The following is a 7,630-nucleotide window of genomic DNA, read 5'->3' as shown; positions in this document are numbered from 1 at the left end:
TGGAAAGGCTTTGCGGAGTCAGGAGGTGAGACACTCGCCGCAGGATACCCAGCATCTGACCTGCTCTTGTAGCCGCAGTATTTATGTGACTGGTCCAGTGAAGTTTCTGGTCAATGGTGACCCGCCAGGATGTTGATGGTGGAGGATTCTGTGACGGTAACACCGTTGAATGTCAAGGGGCGGTGGTTAGATTCTAATTTGCTGGAGATAGCCATTCCCTGCCACTTATGTGGCACAAATGTTACTTGCCATTTATCAGCCCAAGCCTAAATATTGCCCAGGTCTTACTGCATTCGGGCATGGACTGCTTCATTTTCTGAGGAATTGCAAATGGAACTGAACATTATGCAATCATCAGTAAACATCCCCACTTCTGACCTTATGATAGAAGGAAGGTCATTGATGAAGCAGTTGAAGATGGTTGGGCCTTGAACACTGCCCTAAGGAACTCCTGCAGCAATGTCCTGGGGCTGAGTTGATTGGCCTGCAACAACCACAATATCTTCCTTTGTGCTGGGTATGACTCCAGGCAGTGGAGAGTTTTCCCTTTGATTCCCATTGACTTCAATTTTACTCGGGCTCCTTGATTTTTTTTAATTTTTTATTCGTTGCCAATCTTTCCAATTCTTTGTCAGATTACAAATGCCAGAGGTCACCTTGCACACATCAAGGATCACTCTGCGCCAATGCTCTTAGCCAAAAGGCCTAGAGCCACTGCACCGTTCCTGGAAGTACTGCAATACCAGGTTCGTGCCATGGAGGTGGATGGGTCAGGCCCCCCACACACCTCCATGGAGATGGATGGGTCAAGCCACCCCACCCACCTCCTATTTCCAAAAAGCATAGGAGAATCACCTTCCTGATCCAGGGAGAACCACGTTGGGGTCATGGTTACTCCCCTGTCAGGTCAGTTACGCATGATCTTAGCCAAAAGGCTGAGAAGCGCCTTGATGCCACACTCAGTCAAATGCTGCCTTGTTGTCAAGGGCAGTCACTCTCATCTCACCTCTGGAATTCAGCTCCTTTAACCATCTTTGGATCAAGGCTGTAATGAAACCTGGAGCAGAGTGGTCCTGGCAGAACCCAAACTGAGCATCACCAAGCAGATTATTGGTGAATAAGTGCCTCTTGATAGCGCTGTCGACAACACCTTCCATCACTTTGCTGATGATTCAGAGTAGACTGATGGGACGGTATTGGCCGGATTGGATTTGTCCTACTTTTTGTGGACAGAACATACCTGGACAGTTTTCCACATTGTCAGGTAGATACCAATGTTGTATCTGTACTGGATACCGCCTCCAGTGTGCCAGCACAGCCTTCGGTCACCTGAGGAAGAGACTGTTTGAAGACCAGGACCTCAAATCTGGCACCAAGCTTATGGTCTACAGGGCAGTTGTGATACCCCTGCTCCTATATGGCTCAGAGACATGGGCCATACAGCAGACATCTCAAAGCGCTGGAGAAGTACCACAAGATTCTGCAAAATCCACTGGGAGGATAGACACGCCAATGTCCGTGTTCTCGCTCAGGCCAATATTCCCAGCATCGAAGCACTGACCACGCTCAACCAGCTCCGTTGGGTGGGCCACATTGTTTGCATGCCCGACATGAGATTCCCGAAGCAATCGCTCTACTTGGAAGGCGGGCAAAGGAACCGTTTCAAGAGCACCCTCAAAGTCTCCTTGATAAAATGCAACATCCCTACCGTCACTTGGGAATCCCTGGCCCAAGAGCATCTGGGAGGGCGCCGAGCACCTCGAGTCTCATCGCCGAGAGCATGCAGAAATCAAACGCAGACAGCGGAAGGAGCGTGCGGCAAACCAGACTCCCCACCCACCCTATCCTTCAACCGCTGTCTGTGACAGAGACTGTAATTCCTGCATTGGACTGTACAGCCACCTGCGAACACTTTTAGTGGAAGCAAGTCTTCCTCGATTTCGAGGGACTGCCTTTGATGATGATGATCTGTAGTGGAACAGCTTGGCTAGAGGTGCGACTAATTCTGGAGCCCAAGTCTTCAGCCGGGATGTTGTCAAGGCTCATAGCCTTGCTGTATCCGCTGTATCCAGTGCGCTCAGCCATTTCTTGATATCACATAGAGTGAATTGAATTGGCTGAAGACTGGCTTCTGTGATGGTGGGGACCTCAGGAGGAGGGTGATATGGATCTCACATTTGGCAGCTCTGGCTAAAGTTGGTTGCAAACACCTCAAGGTTTTTGCACTTGCGTATTGGGCTCCACCATCATTGAGGATGGGGATATTCATAGAGCCTCTTCTTCCCATTAGTTGTTTAATTGTCCACCACATTCATAACTGGATGTGGCAGGACAGCAGACCTTTGATCTGATCCATTGATTGATTGAAGACGGGACTTCTTCTCCACAATGACTGGTAGTCACTGCTACTAATGCTGTCATGGACAGATGCATCTGCGACAGGTAGATTGGTGAGGACAAGGTCAATTAGGTTTTTCCCTCATGTTGGTTCTCTCACCACCTGCTGCAGCCCAGTCTGGCAGCTATGTCCTTCAGAGCGCGGCCAGCTCAGTCAGTAGTGGTGCTACCGAGCCAATCTTGGTGATGGACATTGAAGTCCCCCATACAGAGTACATTCTGTGCCCTTGCTAAGCTCAGTTCGTCGTCCATGTGGTTTTCAACATGGAGGAGTACTGATTCATCAGTTGAGGGAGGGCAGTAGGTGGTAATCAGCAGGAGGTTTCCTTGCCCATGCTTGACCTGAAGCCATGAGACATTATGAGTCAATGTTGAGGACTCCCAGGGGCACTCCATCCTGACTGAACACCAGGGATGGTGATGGAGGAGTCTAGGACATTGGCTGAAGGTATGATTCTGTGAGTATGACTATGCCAGGCTGTCCCACAGATTAGTCAGACTAGTCCGTGGGATAGCTCTCCCAATTTTGGCACAATTCCCCAGATGTTAGTGAGGAGAACTTTGCAGGGTCAACTGGGCTAGGTGTGCTGTTGTCGTGTCTTAAGCCGGTGTCAGGGTCGATGCTGGGTAGTCTGTCCGGTTTTATTCTCCTTATTGTTTCTCGTCACGGTTTGTTGCAACTGAGTTGCTTGCTAAGCTACTTCAGAGGGCAGTTAAAAGTTAACGACATTGCTGTGGGTCACATGTAGGCCAGACCGGGTAAGGGTGACAACTTTCCTTCCCAAAAGGACATTAGTGAACCAGAAGGGTTCTTACGACAATCCGATTACTGATACCAGCTTTTTAATCCAGATTCGTTTAATTAACTCTCACATTCACCGGTGAAATAAAGTGCACTTTTATGTGCATGCACAGTTCCTCAATCAGCCTCCAAGGACCACAAAAGGTCGACACATCGGATCAAGCAAACTACAAAAAAAACAAAACCCGAAATCTCGCGCATGCGCAATGAAGGCCCTCTGAAGATCCCCGAGTGGAGAGGCCTCCAACTGGCGCACAGTAGTGACGCGGCCACTGAGTCCCGCTCCCCGCCGCCAACTGCCGCTCCAGCTGCTGCCCCACACAACGGAGCCGAAAATGGCTCCCGACGGGACCCGGCAACAGCGGGCGGCAAAAACGGACCTCCCGCCCGGGGGCTGCCGAGAAATGGGCGGGCCATAGCCGGGATCAGCCATGATCTTATTGAATGGTGGTGCAGGCTCGAAGGGCCGAATGACCTACTCCTGCACCTATTTTCTATGTTTCTATGGGCTCAATGTTCCTTTGAAATGAGATTTGTGATATTAATGCAGGAGTGAACTAAGATTAATGTCATATTTGTCAGAGTGTAAATTTCATGCAGCCTTACCCTTCTTTTCATTGTAATTGAGATGTTCAATGAGGTGAATCAAGATAGTGCTTGGAAATGTACGCCCTATCCTCTTTGGGCTACAATACCAGGCCACCTTGGACCATGTGCTGTACAATCCTAATGTGATGCTATTCCCTGCCCACTGCATCACCGAAACAGTATCAGCTCCACTACTGATCCAAATGAGTCATAAAACTGCAGGTTAACATTATATATATGAGAGGACCCTCTTAGGATTTTTTGAAAATGATATCCTTGTAATTTGCATACACTGAGACATTATTCTCTTCTGATTTTCATGTTAACATCAAAGGGTTAAATTCCACTTCTTCTATTTGTTTCAGTGCATAACACTGTGGCAACGGGGTTTCGATGTGCACCATTGTGCATTGTTGTTATTTTAGTTGCCAGTTCACTGCGTTCTTTAATTCCACAGATTTTCTGTTGCCATCTTTTAACATTAATGTTGTTACCCAATACTTTCGGCCGTTCTTGTAATATGTTGTTTTCTGTTGCATCTTAAAGGCGGCAAGGAAGTTAATATCTCTTGCAATAATCATAATTAAGCTTTCACAACTGACGAATATCATCAACACTTTGAGAATAAGAGAACAGGATTAATAATGCTGTTAAAATAGAAGCAGAATGCTTCACTGAAATAAATAGTGTAAAAATACTATCAAAGGAAAGAGGGAAAGAAAGAGACAATGGACTCAATTTTGCCCAAGCCTGTTTTCTGGCGTATTGCCAGAGTTACGCCCGTTTTTCTAGGCCAGAAATGAGTCGGAAATAATTTGCCAAAGTTTCCCCGATGTATAATTCAAATTTGGCGGCGCGCAGCGTGTCCAGTCGCCTCAGGGGGGTGGAGCCTGCTGTTTGCGTCGAAAAATGATGCCATACCTTCTGCGCATGCGCGGGAAAAAAAAGTGAAGTTTCTGACAACATTGCAATGGACGCGCACGCTTGGTATAGCTCCGAGTTGGCAATTGGCCATTTTTAAAGAGCCAGTTGTGTGAGAAGGAGTGCTGAATGAGAGCATTGGAAAAATCGGATCTGCAGCAATACAAGATGCAACGCAGTGCAAGGACCAAGAATTGCTTACAGGAAGAAGTGGAGGCACTAGTTACTGTGGTTGAGACCAGATGGCAGGAGCTGGACACCAGCAGAGGTCACATAAAAGTTCCACCCAAAAATTGAAGAAACACTGGAACTAACTTGCAGAAGATTACTGCACAATGGTGATCACCACGAGATCTGGAGGCTTGTGTAAAAAGAAGTGACAGGATCTTGGTCAAGTAGTTAGTGTAAGTAATATTTTCATTTATTCAATGGAATTGCAATTGTAAATGTGACCATCTGTATGTCCCACCCAACAGAAAGACACCCTCTTTAAAAAGTTAGATTTTCATCTTTGCAGAGGAAGGTGGTACATAATAAAAGGGAAAGAACTCGAACAGGAGGAGGCCCGGCAAATCTGCACCCACTGACACCCTTGGAAGACAGGGTCGCTGCTTTGATGGGTCCTGCCTGGAGAAAAGCAACCACCACTGCACAAGCTGCCCCACACTCGAGGGAGAAGTCCTGCAAATTCATCATGTTCCTTCAAGTCAGCCTGCTGTCTGGCCCTGCGATGTGTGAGCTTACTCCTGCCACCCACCCTGCCCCCTCCTCAGCTGCTAACCATTTGCAGAACTTGAGGCCAACCCCGACGATGCAGAAGAAGATTCAAACCAAGAACATGGGGGTGAGGGGGAGGGGATGGAGCTTGATGAAGCTCCCACTGCTTTACTGACATTGGAGGAGGTGCCGCACATTGCGGCGATAGCCTCTTCCATGACTTGTGGTTTGAGTGCTGGTGGGACATTCCATGGTTTCCCACCCTCCGAGGTTACGGGTCCCAGTGGTGGGGTGCAGCAAGGCACACCCATGGGGAGGAAGGGAAGGAGAGCTCGACCGTGCCCTCCTGAGGTACAGGATCTAACAGATGTGGTTCAGATGATGTCATTGAGTGCGGAGAGCATTGACCTTACCCGATCACTCCTGGATGACCATCAGTGGGGTGAATGATGAGGTAGCAGGACTGTCAGGAGAAGTAACAGCAATGACACGAGAAATGCGAACGATGTTCGGTACCATCAGTGAGGGAATAGTGGCCATGAGGGAGGGAATGTCAGAGGTAGCTAATGCGCTGTCAGTGACCATCAGGGAGGGAATGTCAGAGATAGTGCAAACACTGTCACTGACCACGAGGGAGGGAATGTTGCAGGTAGTTGAGACACTGTCAGGGTGCATGAGGGACGGCACGTTGGAGTTAGCTGCTGCAATAGGGGAACACACCCAGACCCCACGCTCATTGACAGAATCAACTGTCACTCCTACTCCAATCCCCACACAGCCTCTGAAGAGCCCAAAGCCGGGCCCTCCAACTTGCTGCCTGCTGCCGACGCTTCCCCCCCCCCCCCCCCCCCACAACAGATGCGCAGTACCCGAGAACTTAGAAATAACAAGCTTGGTACCAAGACCAGAAACACTGTGCCACCACGTGCGGACAGGGATGATGGAGTCACCAAGACCAAGCGCAGCAGGCGGTCTTAGAATAAGGTGGAGGAGAGATGGGTGCAGCCTTTCTTTGCTGTTGTTGTTGTTGTTATTATTATTGTTGTTACTGTTGTAACTGTTTTCAAGTTAAAAGTTTTTTTGTAAGTTATGTAAATCTACAAGTTTAAAAGTTTGTGAGTGATCTTAAAGTAAAGTTTGATACAAGAGTAATTTTATTAAAGTTAAGTACAAAAAATCTGTTAAACTTTTGAATAAAATATATTTTACATTAAAACTGAATCATGATCTATTAACACAACATAACATTACGGAACAGCTCCAAACAATAAACATGTCCATGTGGAATAGTTGTCGCTGAGCCCTCAGGCAACAGTAAAGCATTCACGGATGAGCTGCTGGCACAAGGCTCGAGCAATTGTTAAAGGGGCACGCCCTCCTCTGCCGTCGTGCTCCGCCCTCAGGCACTTGAATGGCTTCCTCACTTCCTCATCCTCGTTGTCCTCCTCCTGCTCGTCACCTGCATCTTCCACATCATTATCAGCCACTCTCACCCCAGGTGGGTCTTCCACTACCAGGTGCTGCTGCCTCATGATGGCTAAGTTATGCAGCATGCAGCACACAACAGTGAACTGACCGACAATCTCAGGAGAGTATTGCAAGTAGCCTCCGGAATGGTCCAGGCATCAGAAACGCTGTTTCAATATGCCAATGGTCCTCTCTATGATGCTGCGCGTCGCAATGTGCGACATGTTGTATTGATGGTCAGCTTCCGTCCGGGTTACACGTCGGGGCGTCATGAGCCAGGTGGCGAAGCTGTACCCTTTGTTTTCCAACAGCCAGCTCTGCCCTTCTGGCTGCTGCTGCAGAAACATGGCAGATATAACGCTGTCACTTAGGATGAACGCATCATGGGTGCTGCCAGGGTATCTTGCATCGACTGACATGATGTGATGCATGTCATCACCCACGAGCTGTTCATTAATGGAGTGGAAGCCTTTTCTGTTCCTGTCTCGGAATCCTCCAAAGGTGCTCGCAAGGCGATGTGGGTACACTCAATGTAGCCCTGTACCTTTGGGAAACCAGCAATCCTGGAGAAGCCCACAGCCCTGTCATGGATTGCTTGGGCGTCATGGGGAACTTTATGAAGTCATTCCTCCACGCACACAATGCAGCCATCACCTGGTGAATGCAGACATGTGTTGCATGTTGAGCGATGGTACACACATCCCCAGTTGTAGCTTGAAACGATTTGGAGGCATAGAA

The 7,630-nt window shown here is 48.4% G+C and overlaps 1 pseudogene; it reads right to left on the bottom strand.

Moving 5' to 3' along the window:
- Positions 1-709: 709 nt before the first annotated feature.
- Positions 710-947, bottom strand: LOC139234244 (U2 spliceosomal RNA; annotated as a pseudogene).
- Between the last annotated feature and the right edge of the window lie 6,683 nt (positions 948-7,630).

This window comes from Pristiophorus japonicus, chromosome 21 (genome assembly GCF_044704955.1).
Source record: "Pristiophorus japonicus isolate sPriJap1 chromosome 21, sPriJap1.hap1, whole genome shotgun sequence".
Classification (NCBI taxonomy): domain Eukaryota; kingdom Metazoa; phylum Chordata; class Chondrichthyes; family Pristiophoridae; genus Pristiophorus; species Pristiophorus japonicus.
This window is presented reverse-complemented; position numbering and strand designations above follow the sequence as displayed.